Source organism: Macadamia integrifolia, unplaced genomic scaffold (assembly GCF_013358625.1).
Source record: "Macadamia integrifolia cultivar HAES 741 unplaced genomic scaffold, SCU_Mint_v3 scaffold2282, whole genome shotgun sequence".
NCBI classification, from domain to species: Eukaryota; Viridiplantae; Streptophyta; class Magnoliopsida; order Proteales; family Proteaceae; genus Macadamia; species Macadamia integrifolia.
The window spans coordinates 91,300-106,916 of NW_024868611.1; positions in this window are offsets into that span (position 1 = coordinate 91,300).

The following is a 15,617-nucleotide window of genomic DNA, read 5'->3' on the forward strand; positions in this document are numbered from 1 at the left end:
ATGCATCGCCCGCACCCCCTACTCCATCGGCACCCATTCCGGTACCCACAGGCCTAAGTCACTCTTCAAACGTCGGGTGGGGCACAAGGCCAAGTGCATGGGCAAGGTCAGAACATGTACATGGGTATATACAAGATCCAGCACCAGAACAAGCCCAGGTAAATGTAGAGGGTTGGACGGATCTGACAAAGATGATGGAGAAGTTTCAAAGGCTTAGGCCCCCATGCTTCTCAAAGGTGGGCCAGGATCTATTATATCCATCAAGATAGATTGGTGGCATGGAGAAAGTGTTTAGGCTAATGGGCTGCACCGAGGAGCAAAAAATTTTATTTGCAGGCTACCAATTGCAAAACAAGGCCGATCATTGGTGGAGTGTTACTGAGCCCATTCTAAGGGCAAGTAACCCAAACCCTACTTGAGAGGACTTCAAAGGGGCCTTCTTTTAGAACTATTTTTCAGAAAGCTAATGAGAAGGAGAGAGAGTGAGTTCTCCCAGTTGGTGTAAGGTTCTCGGTCCGTGCTTGAGTATCAGCAACACTATGAGGAGCTATTCCATTTTTCTCCTAAGCATCTCAGAGGTGATGGGACTAAGGCCGAGAAGTTTGAGAAAAGGTTGAGGCCAGAAATTAGGTCAACTATAGTTGGGTTGAAACTGCAGACATACATCGAGGTGGTCCAAGTGGCTAAATCCATTGAAGACTGGCATAGAGATAACTTCTCGGCCCAGCAAGGAATGGGAAAGAGGCCTATAGGGGCTACTAACTCCAACGGAGGTAGTAAACCCTTTAGAGTGCCTTATATCAACCCAAGTCCAGTACAATTCAGGAAGCCTAAGGCTAGCCAGACTTCTTAGTCCTCCCATTCTAGTGGTGTGTCTCAATCTGTGGGGTCAAGCCCAAGATGTTTCCACTGTGACTAGCAGGGTCACCTAGCCAGGACATGACCACATCGGAGGCTGGGTGATGCACCTTACACCTTGCGACCTAGGCCCTAACAGACCTATGTAGCCACCAGACTAGTATAGCCCCCATAGGGCCAAAGACCACAGGGAAGGGTGTTTTCCATAACTGCTGAAGATACAGAGGCTGCACTCGTGTAGAGGTACATTATTAATATCATTATTACCTGCACTTGTGTTATTTGACTCAGGAGCCTAGCATTCCTTTCTGTCACTGACATTTACAAGGAAGATGGGAATTGCACCCAAAGGATTGGCTCAGTGTTTGGCAGTGAGTACCCCTACAGGAAGTGTAGTAGGTCTTAATTATGTATACGAGCGTTGTCTAGTGACCATAGTTGGACATAAGTGCAATGCTCACTTGATCGAGTTGGATATAACCGACTTCGACCTGATTTTAGGGATGGACTGGTTGTCCACATACAAAGTTAGTGTGCTATGTGCCGAAAAGATGATCATTTTCAGACCTCATAATGAGGATGAGTTTGTCTTTCAAGAGGATAAGCCCAAGAAACCTAAGAAGGTTATCATATCAGCACTCCAGGTGAAGAAGCTACTGAATAAGGGACGTCAAGGCTACCTAGCATCTGTGATAGATACTGAGATAGAGGTTAGACCATTGATGAAGCTAGATATGGTGATGGAGTTTCCCGATGTATTTTTGGATGACTTGACAAGTTTGCCCCCAGACTAAGAGACAGAGTTTGCTATAGATCTACTCCCCATCTTGGCACCAGTGTCAAAGGCCCCTTAACGCATGGCCCCCATAGAGTTAAAGGAATTACAGGTGAAACTTTAGGATCTTCTAAAGAATGGATTCATTAGGCCTAGTGTGTCTCTACGGGGAGCATTGATACTGGTCATCAAGAAGAAGGCCAAAAGTATGAGACTGTGCATTGATTACCGGGAGCTTAACAAGCTAACCATCAAGAACCAGTATCCTTTGCCAATGATAGATAATTTTTTTGATTAGTTGTAGGGTGCCAAGGTATTCTACAAGATTGACCTTAGATTGGGCTACCACCAACTCAGGATCAAGGATAGTGATGTTAACAAGATGCCTTCAGATCAAGGTATGTATATTATGAGTTCTTGGTGATGTCATTTGGGTTGACCAAGGCACCAGCTGTATTTATAGATTTGATGAACCGGATATTCCAATATGTCTTAGACAAGTTTATGCTCGTATTCATTGATGACATCTTAGTTTACTCCAAGAGTGCATAAGAACATGGTGTTCACCTGAGGTTAGTACTGCAACATCTAAGAGAGAAACAACTCTATGCCAAGTTTAGAAAATGCGAGTTTTGGTTCTCACAGGTGGCATTCCTAGGCCACATTGTGTCAAACAAGGGTATAGAGGTTGACACAGGAAAGGTGAAGGCAGTTTTAGAATGGGAGACTCCCAAGAGTGTGGCAGACATACATAGTTTTTTGGGAATGGCCGGATACTTCAGGAGGTTTATTGAGAACTTCTCCTGCATTGCCACCCCAATAACCTGACTCACACGAAAGGGTGTGAAATTTGAGTGGTCCGATGCTTGTGAAAAGAGCTTTAAGGAACTAAGGCAAAGGTTGGTATCAGCTCCAGTTTTAGCTATTTTGACCGGTATAGGTGGTATGGTTGTGCATAGTGATGCCTCCAAGCTGGGATTAGGTTGTGTATTGATGTAGCACGGGAAAGTCATTGCTTATGCATCCTACCAGTTGAAGGATTATGAGAAGAACTACTCCACCCATGATTTGGAGTTGGCAGAAGTAATTTTTACACTGAAAATCTGAAGACACTACTTGTATGGTGAGAAGAGTGAGATCTACAGTGACCATAAGAGCCTCAAGTACTTCTTGACCCAAAAGAAGCTCAACATGAGACAAAGGCATTGGTTGAATTTGATTGTACTATCCATTATCACCCAGGAAAGGCTAATGTGGTAGCTGATGCATTTGGTCAAAAATCCTAGTCACTAACTTTCGCATCACTGACCACCAATCAGCATCTCATAGAGGAGGCTAAGAAACTAGATTTGGAGCTACTAGTGAAACGTGTCTCCTTGTCACTATCAGGATTGGTGGTATAACCTAGTCTGGTGGATAGGATCACTATAGCTCAGAGTACTGATGCAGAGTTGTAGAAGTTGATAACAAAATGCAAGGAAGGAACCTAGAAGGACTTGGATTTCTCTGTAACTGAAGGCGGGATTCTCTATACTCCATTCACCCCCATCAACACTAAAATATACAAGGATCTCAAGGGCTTCTACTGGTGGAAGGGAATGAAGAATGATGTGGCCACACATGTTTCTAGATGCCTCACATGCTAGCAAGTCAAGGCTAAAAGACAAAGGCCCATGGGTTATTATAGTCACTACCCATTCTAGAGTGGAAATAGGAGAATATTACCATGGACTTCGTCACATGCCTACCCCGCACTCAGAAGGGTATAGATGCCATTTAGGTAGTTGTGGACCGCTTGACCAAGGCAGCTCACTTCATCCCAATCAAGGTCACATTTTCTATGGACAAGTTGGCCAAGTTATATATTGACAACATCATCTGGTTGCATGGTGTACCGATTAGCATCATTTTTTATCGAGACCCCAGATTCACTTCAAAGTTTTGGACATGTGTGCAGAAGGCTATAGGCACACAGTTGAATTTCAGTATAGCATTTCATCCACATACCAATGGTCAGTCGGAGAGGACTATCCAAACACTGGAGGACCTATTTCAAGCGTATGCCTTAGATATGAGTTACAATTGGGATGAACAAATTTCTCTTATTGAGTCCTCCTACAACAACAGTTATTAGGCCACCATTGGAATGTCCCCATTTGAAGCACAGTATGGCAGGAAGTGTCGGACTCCACTCTATTGGGACGAGGTTGTTGAGTGGCATATTTTTAGTCCAAACTTGATACAGGCTACTAGTGAGAAGGTGGGTGTGATCAGAGAAAGAATTAAAGCGACTCAATCTAGACAAAAGAGCTATGCAGATGTCAAGAGGAAGCATCTAGAATTTAGAGTTGGAGACAAAGTGTTCTTGCAAATCTCCCCAGTTAAAGGGGTAATGTGATTTGGAAAGAAGGGAAAGCTGATTCCGAGGTTTATGGGACCGTACGACGTACTAGAGAGGATCGGACTAGTAGCTTATAGGATAGCTCTACCACCAGAGTTGGAGGGTACACATGATGTCTTTTATGTATCCATGTTGAGGAAGTACATTCCAGACACCACTCACTTCTTGACTTACATACCCCGTGAGTTGGATGAGGACCTTGCATATGTGGAGTATCTGAAAAAGATTGTTGACCAGAAGGACCACATCCTCCGCAATCGCACTGTGTCATTTGTCAAGGTGAAATGGATGAATCACCCAGAGCAGTAAGCATCCTGGGAGTGGGAAGAGGAAATGAAGAAGCAGTACCTTGGATTGTTTGATTTACAAGGTACATTCAATTTCGAGGACGAAATTCTTATAATGTGGGGGGAATGTTACACCTGTGCCTTGACCCAGTTTAATTTGAACTATTGTGATAGGTCTCGGACCGAAGGTGGGAAGTACCATCAGATTTTGGCACCCAGTTGCCCATTGTCAAAGGGGAAGAAATGACCCCACCAGTTCATGTATTACTTACTAGTCAAACTGAAGGGGATTCATACCTTTCAATCCCAAACGGTAAGTGACTCGACACCCCACACTTAAATCTTGGCACGTACCAAAATTATCGAAAGACCATGAACACAGCCTAGGGAAACTACCCATGTGAGGCCAGTTGGTGGACAACAAGCAGTCAAGACAGCAACCTATCTTGGCCACCAGAAATATGCCATTGGAAACAGCATGGGCCTGTTTCAGCTGGCTGTTTTATTGACCAATCAAGCTACTGGTTAGGTTCTGATGACCGTGGATCTCACCACCTGCATCGTGGACATCCCCAAATGATTTTAAATCCCTCCCCACACATTCCTCATGACATGAGCACCTTATGAACCAAAGTAGTCGGGTCTATATGCTCCGAAAGTCGGATTAACCCACTCGAACTGGACTAGGACCAAACTAAACAGACCCTAAGGCATGTTTTACCATATAAGTGGAAATGAGGATTCATTTCCTCATTTCCCACTTGTACACAAACGTGGGAGAGGAGAAGGAGAAGAGAAAGGAAGAAGAAGAGGGAAGGACTCACCTTGGCTCCCGGCTGCCACATTGTTGTAGGAATCCTTGTCGGAGGTAAGTGCAACCTCTTCTCCCACTCTCTCTCTTCATTTTAAGCTAGGTCAAGCTAGGTATAGGAGGAATCTTGGGCCACAAAACTATTGAGCTCGGGATTGCATATTTCATCTCCCCGGTGCCATTGTCGAGCTCATACCGAGTTCGGTGAGCTCTGACAACAAGATTGACCAAATGACCACCTATGGTTTTGATCATTCGATTGACATATCTTTCAAAGGGATCGATGGAATTAGGATTTAATTAGCTTATAATAATGCTAGGATCATCCCCCATAAACTCCACGAAACAAATCCCGAAGATTGGGCCCGAGCCAGAAAGCCCTCATTCACATGGGCAATTCTGTACTACCAGTAGAAACAAGCCACCAGATACACTGTGTCCGTTTCTGATGGGCTACTTTTGGTGACCACCCTAGCCTTAGGAGCTCTCTGTGATGTCCACCGAAAATAGCACCGGTGGATAATGCCTGTTTTCAATAGGTGTTTTTGGTGACAGCACTGTCACTATGGGACTTTGTCTGTACCCTTTGGGAGTGACCCATGTGGGTCCCTCCCGATGTTCCTGACATGTATTAATGTTCAATTACCATTGTGCCTAGGATAGTGATGCTCACATACCCCAAAGCCATAATTGAATCGAGTAATCGGTGGCCATACTTGAACCCTAATCCAACAAGCCTAATCAAGGTGAGGGATGGTTGCTTTTATTTTGGGAATGTTTATTTATTTAGAATTGCTCACATGTGTAGATTTTTACATATTTAATTATATTGCTCACGTAATGACGATGTTCTATCATATGATACATTTTTATGAATACGATATGAAATATTTATAGATATGTATGGCAAGATCGATGTGGCCGAGGTTGTACCGGTACCATGATTGCCATATGTTTGTTGTATTCATGCATTGATTATGTGCATTAGAGTTAGTTGCAGTCGTGGATTATATCATTATGTCCTAGTATCATGTAATTCATACTAATTATATCATTATGAAGGCATGTAGAATATTTGTGATTAAGTATCACTCCCTATGCTATGTCCCCTTGCCAATAGGGGTAAGGTGTTGGATAACCCAATGGTGGTATGTTCGATTTACCTTATCGGAATGCCACACCTGTGGAACGATGTGACTGTTGCCAGAGGCAGGAACTCATCCACCGTGGCCGATGGACATACTGGTGTCGTGACTGCCAAGAGAGGGTTATCAGTGGTTTGCTGGGTGACCCATGGCTACATATGGGGACCGGCAGGCTCCTAATCACAGCTAGGGTTTGTATCGCTGCATAGTCGATGGTGGCTCTGAGACCAGGGATACAGCCTAATTTGCCATAGTAACATTTACCAGACTTAGTTTGTATTTCTAGGTGGATAGTAAAATAAATGAATTGCATCACGAGTATCATGGACTATGTGTTTAATTTCTGTATTCATGCATCATAAAATATATATGTGATTACCTTGCTTGGTTGTACATAAACCCCACCCCTCAATGAGCGAGTTAGAAAGCTCACCCCATGTATATGCTTCTTTTTAGATGATGATGCAGGTATGGTCATACCTATGGCTAGTGACTCTCTTTCCTCCGGACCTGAGTACGGAGTGAGCGACTGGTGGATGCTGTATGTAGGAGAGCATGACCAGGATTGTGCCTGTGATGTCTATGCATATGCGGCACCATGAGGTGTTCGGCGTATTTTTGTTATTTTGATACGAACTTGTGGATGGCACACTTCTGAACTTATTATTTATAAGTCATGGATGACTGTAATGGAATAACTTGGTTATGTATATATATGATATCATCAAAGGTTCCCCATTTTAATTATAATTCTGCCATTATACTCTGATTCCGCTGCTATTGGTTGGTTTGTGATGTGAAATTATGAATCGTTAAGGTACTGCTATCAGAGATCCTGATAGGTTCGTAAGAAGGGTAAGTGTCTTACTCTCACAGTCAGTATTCTTACATGGTAAGTTGGGTCTACTGGAAGGGGGGTGTGACAATAACTCATTGTGGATCATAGTTGACTTGAGACATTAATAATCCTTGAAAAACCCATTAGTTTGTAGGACATGGAGAGTGGGAGTGATGGGTTCCAATTCCAATGGTAAACATGGAAGAATTGAGGTAGTGAAGTGTAGTGTAATGGTTGGGAAAAAATGTAGCCGTAACCAACGGGTGAATATGATTGGCATTAAGACTCTATAAGCGGGTTAATAGCAGTTGGAGAAGGGGAGTGATGGATAACGTTACCAGAAGCTAAAGTAATAATCGTGGTCAAGTTGGTGAGTATGATTGGCATTAAGACTCTACTAGCGGGTTTATAGCAGTTGGAGAAGGGGAGTGATGGATTATGTAACCAGAAGCTAAAGTAGTAATCGTGGCCAAGGTGGAGGGGCCGTCCATAATGTACGAAATTGCACATAAACACTGCAACATAGTTCCTTTAGGTTCATTCTCTCTGGCAACAACTATCATGGTGGTGCTTTTCAAGTCTAGCCTGGACAATACTGTATGGACTCTATCCTTTCTGAAAATATCAAACTCACCAAAACAAAGAACGGAAGCTCTTTTAATCAACCTCCCACTGAGCAATTTTCCTCTCAATTCTGATCCACAGCATCGTCCAATATTACTATCCACTGGTCCTCCATCAAACGTCATCTAACAAAGATGAGAGCGTCTCGATTCCTCATGACCAATAATAGCATAACAATGGTAAAACCTGGGCATTTTTTCATATTTGATAATAAGTTCAACATGAACATTGTAGCAACATCAAATTGGAATGATAGATAGAAGTGGTTTCTTTATGTCTATAGAAATTTGATATCACATGTACTGTATACGCCGGCCAAACTCCTTGCTTTGTACAACCATGGCGGATTTAAGAAAGAAAAGTCAGTGGCGAAGGCTTTTTGATTGAGAAGAAGAAAAGTGCTCGCACTTCTGCTTGATTTTGGGAGACAGGTCCTCCTCCAATGGGTGGTAGGGAAGACGAAGCAGAAGAAAAGAGGAAGCAGCAGAGGAACAGTGGGAGTACAAATAGACGAAAAGAACAAGAACAAAGAAGAAAACAAGAAAAAAAGCACACCATTGGGCGGAGATGAAATATTCCCAAGGAGGGACAGCAATGGTGTTTTATTGACTGTCAGTAACTATTGCATTAAGTTTTAACTATTTAATTGCCCACATCGCAGCAGCATAGGTGAATAGTCCCTAAAAAGGAACCATATCTCACATATTAAACAATGCACACACCACTCACAAATCACATTTTATAATTTAAACCCCCATTCGATCACTCCACATTAAATACACAACACATGCAACCATAATTGCATTTATGTATTAAAATCCCAATTACATTACGTAACCCATATAGCAAGTAACCGAAATTTCAAAATTGGGCACTCGTCAGGAAAGGGAGAAGAAGCTGTGAAACAAACTTCATCAGGTTAGACGACTCAATATGGTTCTCTGACCAACAATGAAAACAACAAACACTTCGGAAAAAATCCAAATGCAAGGGGATGGGATAATATTACAGATCTAAAAAAAAAAAAAAAAAAAAAAATAGTAAACTAAAGAAACACAAGAAAAAAAAAATGAAATCGAAGAATAAGAGAGATGGTCATAACTTTCCTGAAATCTAATTTAAGCTTGGATTTTTGGGTTAACTTCTGAAAGTCATATCTTTCAAATTGTTAGTCAGAATTCAACGTGTAATGTGAGCCACATTAATACTAAACACAAGTGCATAGTGTCAGCTATAGCTATGGGTCGAACTCAGGGAGGCCGAGTGCTTAATTGACACACTTCCTAATTAGGCAAAGTGCACATATCAAGAGAGTTGACTATACTAATTTAACTAAGCATGCAAGATAATTCTAACAATTAAAATATTAAATTAAATTAGTGCAATTGAATTTAACTTACCAATGGAGAATAATGGAATAAAATTAATGGAAAAGGTTCATTCAGAATTGGGATTCACCATGGGAATAAGTTGAATTAACAATAGGCATGGGGATATATTACACATAATATGATTTAGGTCTATGGGAGATGCGGCAATGGCTAACATACCCCATGAGTAGCATCATGTAATATGCAATATTAATCTAAACATCATAAATCCTAATTAATGTCACTATGGCTATGGTTGCTATCATGTATATGGTCCTATTAGATGACATACACGATGCGACGGTCAGCCATAGTAAGTCTAACTAGGTTCATATCCATTAACATAAAGCATGCCCATTATTTATTCATACTAACCACCCATGGTTTCACCCAAATCCCAAAAGAATGGGTTTAACTAGCCATAGGGGTGATGGTGATCATGCTACTTGAAATAAAAATAAAATACATAGAAATTAAAATAAAAGAACTTGAATTGAAGAACTGTAGAATTTTATTGAAGAATAGAATAAATTCCAAGCTTCTGCATATCCAAACTACAAGGATGCTTCTAAATCTTCAATTACAACATTAATGGCTCCAATGAAATTTTACAGAGAAAATAAAAAATTACAACTTGTAAAAAGAAAGATAAAGGAGAGGGAGATTGGTTCTCTCAGAGAAAGAAGAGCTTCTTTATTTATAGAGTTCAGCTACCTAATGAATGAGAAGAAAAAATATAGAAAGAAAATAAAAATCAAAATCTATAATAGAAACTATCCAAAATTTGATAACACAATTCCCTTTACAATATTTTTCTTAATCTCAAAATAGAAGATAGGATATGATTCTTCTAGAATATTATCTGATATAGAAGATTATGAATATGAAACTACTAAAACTTCATCCCAACATGTGGTTAAAAACCAAAATAGAAGGTTGACTCAGCCTAAATCTTCCTTGTAGAGATCGTCTACCTCATAGGAAATCTTTAGAATTTATTTAGTAGGTTTTGCCAAGAAAGAATCTTCTAGGCTCTGGCCAGACTGGCGAGAATTTGGTTCTTTGGGCTGAATTTGACACTTGTACTCCACTTGATCCAATTTTGGCTTAAATTCTGAAAACAAGAGAAAATACCTAAAGTAACCCTATTCTGAGAATTAAATGATGTAAATAATTGGATTAATTTGCATATAAAAAATGCTCAACAAATATGTTGTTGGAAAGCTTATACCAAGCACTGTCCAATGATATGAGACACAAGTGTGATCTCGACTGGGGACCCTGTCATAAACGCATGTAAATCAAGGAACCTGATCATGTAGTAAAAAAGCAGAATTGGGTGCAAAAACACAATCCTAAAAATGATACAGAAGATAATGGAAAAATAAGAACAAATAATGTACATAGGTTACGAGGTTCGGCATAATAGCCTATGTCCTCGGTGAGATGAGATTCTGCTTCACTATCAATGGAGAATAGGGTTACAGTGCTTATCCTCACACCTCTCAGTAGAGAAAGAAAACTTCGCTACAAATATATAACAAAAAACCCTAATCTGGACATCGTACACCAACAATCTCCCCGGATTAAATTGCTACTGAATACAAGACATCATACACCAATAATCTCCACCTTGGTTTAAATTCTATCGAGCCTCCTATAAAGATAACTTGTAGATGTCTTCATCCCCATACCTCATTATAGGTACAAACCCGCACCTATTTGGTGCAGCCCTCATCTTCAACAATGAGTAATATTAACAAAGTCCAAACAAGACTCAAACTTCTTTGTAGTGATTGGCTTGGTAAGCATATTTGTAGGACTGCGATCTATATGAATCTTTCTCAATTGAATACTACCTTTTGACATGAGCGGGACCTCTGTTCTACTTGCCAAGGGCGCCTGCACCAATACTCTTTAGATTAAACTACGACTGAATAAAAGACATTGTACACCAACAATCTCTACCTTGACTTGAATTCTATTGAGCCTCTTATAAAGATAACCTATAGACGTCTTCATCCCCATACCTTATCAAAGGTATAAACCCACACCTACTTGGTGCATCCCTCATCTTCAACAATGAGTAATATTAACCAAGTCCAAATAGGACTCGAACTTCTTTGTAGTGACCAGCTTGGCAAGCATATCTGCAGGATTGCGATATGTATGAATCTTTCTCAAGTGAATACTGCTTTTTGACACTAGCTCCCTGATCTTGTGAAACCTCACATCAATATGCTTTGTCTTTGCATGAAACACCTGATTATTTGCAAGATGTATGACACTTTGACTTTTACAATATAAAATTGTACCTTCTTACTCTAACCCCAACTCATGAACCAATCCAGCCAACTAAACTCCTTCCTTGGCAGCCTCAACTGTTGCCATGTACTTTGCCTTTATAGTGGGCAATGCAACCATAGACTAAAGCATTGACCTCCATGATATAGTCCACCAACCAGTGTAAATACATACCTTGTAATAGAACTCCTCATGTCTATTCACTAGCATAGTCAGAATTAATAACCCGTGAATTCTATAGAACTTCTTATACCACTGAACATAATACCTATATCTTTAGTCTTACTCAAATAATTGAAGATCCACTTAATTGCATTTCAATGCTCCTTCCTTGGATTACTCATGTGTTTGCTAACAACACTGACTGAATGAGACAAATCTAGCCTGCTACAAACCATAGCATACATGAGACTCCCAACTATGCTAGCATAAGGGACTTGGGACATCAGCTCTACCTCCTCATGTGTTATAGGGCATTCCCTTTCAGATAACTTGAAGTGGCTAGCTAACAAAGTGCTAACCAGTTTAGCCTTTTCCATGTGGAAACGCTTTAACACCTTTTCAGTATACCTCTTCGGAGTTATCCAAAGTTTACTTGCATTTCTATCTCTAAGGATTTCCATGCCAAGGATCTTCTTAGTAGCACCAAGATCCTTCATCTCAAATTCAGCACTCAACAGATACTTCAAAGAGACTATATCATGCTTATTCTTTGCACCAATGAGTATGTCATCAACATAAAGCATCAAAAAAATAATAGAATTATCACTTAGCACTTTATAATAAATATAACTATCATACTCACTTTTTGTGTAGCATTCTTCATCATGTGGGAATCAAAGCACTTGTACCACTGCCTAGGAGATTGCTTAAGACCATAAAGTGACCTCTTAAGCAGACAAACATGATCTTTCATCCCTTGCACTTTGAAACCTTCAGGCTACTCCATATAAATTTGTTCCTCTGAGTCACTATGAAGATACGCCATCTTCCCATCAAGTTGTTCAAGCTCCAAATCATACATCGCCACCAAAATAAGTAGTACCCAGATCGAAGTGTGCTTCATCACTAGGAGAATATTTCATTATAATCTATCCCTCCTTCTTTGCATAGCCCTTGGCTACAAGTCTAGCCTTATACCTTTCACGCTCCTTCTCGGATGCTGTCTTTTTTTACAAAAGACCTATTTACACCCAATAATTTTTCTTCCCTTGGGTTTTTTCACAATCTCCCAAGTCTTGTTCTTCTGTAGAGATTCCATTTTTTCCATTATAGCTGTCATCCATTTATCATGTTGTGCATCACTTAAAACATCCTAGTAGGAAGTTGGATCATCTGCACCTACAGTGAGGGCATAGGCAACCATGTCTTCAAATCCGTATCTCAAAAAAAGTGCTTTTATGAGTACGGTTCCCTTGACCTTTGCCATAGTATAGGGAATTTCTAATATTTTCTGTTGTCATGCTAAGTCACCGGATGACTCATTCTCTCTTGTTGTTTCTGAGTCACCTAACTCCATCTACACAGTAGAATCTTTTTTATTTTCATTAACTGCTTGTGAACTGCAGTTTAACTTCACCATATGAGATCATCAAACACAATGTCCCTGCTAACCACAACCTTCTGTGAACTTGGTTGAATCCCTTTATGCCTTTCTCAAAACCAAGAAAGATACACTACTTAAACTTTAAGTCTAACTTGTAACGCTGTTGACTTTCTATATAAGCACAGGCTGGACAATCAAATATTTTATAATAGAATAATCTAATAGTTTTTCTATCCGTACCTCTTTGAGAATTTTATAATCAATCACCTTTGATGGAGGCCTGTTAATGAGGAAACATGCAATATCCACTGTTTCTGCCCAAAATCTCTTGCTCAACCCTGCATTTAACCTCATACTTCGAGCTCTTTCTAGAAGTATCATATTCATCCTTTTAGCCACACCATTTTGCTGTAGTGTCTTTGGAATCGTGAAGTGACGTGTAATCTCTTCAGTTTTGCACAATTCAAGAAATGGTTTGTACCTGTACTCCCCTCTATTATACGTTCTCAGGTACTTAATTTTATTTTATGTCTTCCTTTTTACCTCAGCCTTCCATTCCTTAAATTTAGTGAACACCTCACTTTTATGCTTCATGAAGTAGATCCGGACTTTTCTTGAGTAATCATCAATGAAGGTCACGAAGTATTCTGCCCTACCTTTAGATATGGTTGTTGAAGGACCACATACATCACTGTGTATATAATCAAGCACTCCCGTACTCTTATGTTTTACAGTTTTAAAATAACCTTGCACTGTTTCCCGAACACACAATACTTGTAAAAGTTAAGTTTACAATTTTTCACTCCCTTTAACATTTTTCTTTTATGAAGTTCCATCAATCCTCTTTCTCCTCTATGCCCAAGCTGCATATACCACAGATGAGTATCATCTGTATCAGATCTTGCATCTATAATCACAGTTGCTCCACCTGTAACAGTGCTCCCTACGAGTTTTTATAGCTTTTCTATTAGCTGTCCCTTCATAACAATTATAACACCCTTAATAAATCTGAGAACTCCACCTTCTGCTATGTACTTGCAGCCAATCGAATCAAGTGCCCCAAAAGATACTAATTTCTTCACTAGTTCTGGTGCATGTCTCATAGCTACTAAAGTTCTTGTTATCCTATCAAACATTTTAATTTTAATAGTGCGTATCCTAATGGTCTTACATATAGCATCATTCCCCATTAGGATAGACTCACCACTGTATGGTTGATATATATCAAACCAATCCTCTGTGGACATATGTGATATGAACATCCAAAATCTAAAATCCAAGAATCATAAGGTTGATTTTTACCTGATGATATAGAGAGTACGTCTCCATCTAAACTATCAGCCACACTAGCTTCCTCAGATGCCTTATCTGCACCTTTCTTCTTCAAATCTGCCTTCCTCTTCAAGCATTCTCTCTTCAGATGACCTTCCTTCTTGTAATAGTAATAAGAGACCTTTATCTTTGTCCCTTTTGATTTTGATTGACTCTTCTCAGATCCCTTCTGACTTGATCTCCTTCTTTCCTACTCCTTGTCACCTCCGAAAATACCTTTTCCTTGAGATTTTGTATTGTTAGCCTTCTTACTGTATCATTGGACATGAAGGCAGTCATGACTTCATCCATCTCAAGGGTTTCCTTCCCATACAAGAGAGTCTTTACCAGGTGATCATACGATTTTGGGAGAGATGATAGTAATAGTAGTGTTTTATCTTCATCCTCGATCTTAACCTTTAGGTATACAAGCTTGCTTACGCTCTGATTGAACGTGTTAAGATATTCTAATAAATCTGTACCTTCTTCCATCTGTAGAGAATATAATTATTTCTTCACAAACAACTTATTTGTTAAGATTATGTAGATGTTTTTAAGTTTCTCCCATAAGTCCAGTGCAAATTCGGGATCTACAACATATTATAGGGCATCATCAAAAAGATTCAATTGGATACTGCTTACTAACTTTTTCCTTCATTTCTTTCCAATCTTCATCAGTGACTTTTGCAGGTTTCTTCAACTTCCCGAACAACGTTTTTGTTAAACCCTGTTGTATTGGAAGATCCTTTATCATTTGACACCAGAGAGTGAAGTTGTTCTTCCCATTGAACTGCTCGATGTCATACTTGACATGCTATCCCTTCCCTACCATCATGATAGCAAACCCTCGAAAACGAAAACCTAAGGTCCTAATACCAGTTTGTAGAAATGCAACCCTAAAAATGATGTAAAAGATAATGTACAAACAAGAACAAACTGTGTACTATTGCAAACAGAGAAAGTGGGACCATCGTTCTACCTATCGAGGGCGTCTGCACCAATACTTTCTAGATTAAACTTCGACGGAATACAAGGCATTGTACACCAACAATGGGGGCCAATTCACATTGTTCTCGCATCAAATTGTAATGTCCAGCATAAGGGGACAATCAACACTAATCTACGGTTTCAAACTCTATTTTTAAAACATTTTCTTTTAAAACCTTATAGGGTAAATTTATCATTTTTGCCCCAAGCTCAAAATTTCTCTAATCTATAACATCAAGTGTATAATTCTTCTCATGTACAAAATTAGGTGTCTGCAGTGACTATTTTGTACCCTTTGGACTTACTTCGATCATCATTACTCCTCATATTGCACATCTCTTTCCTTTTATAAAACTGTTC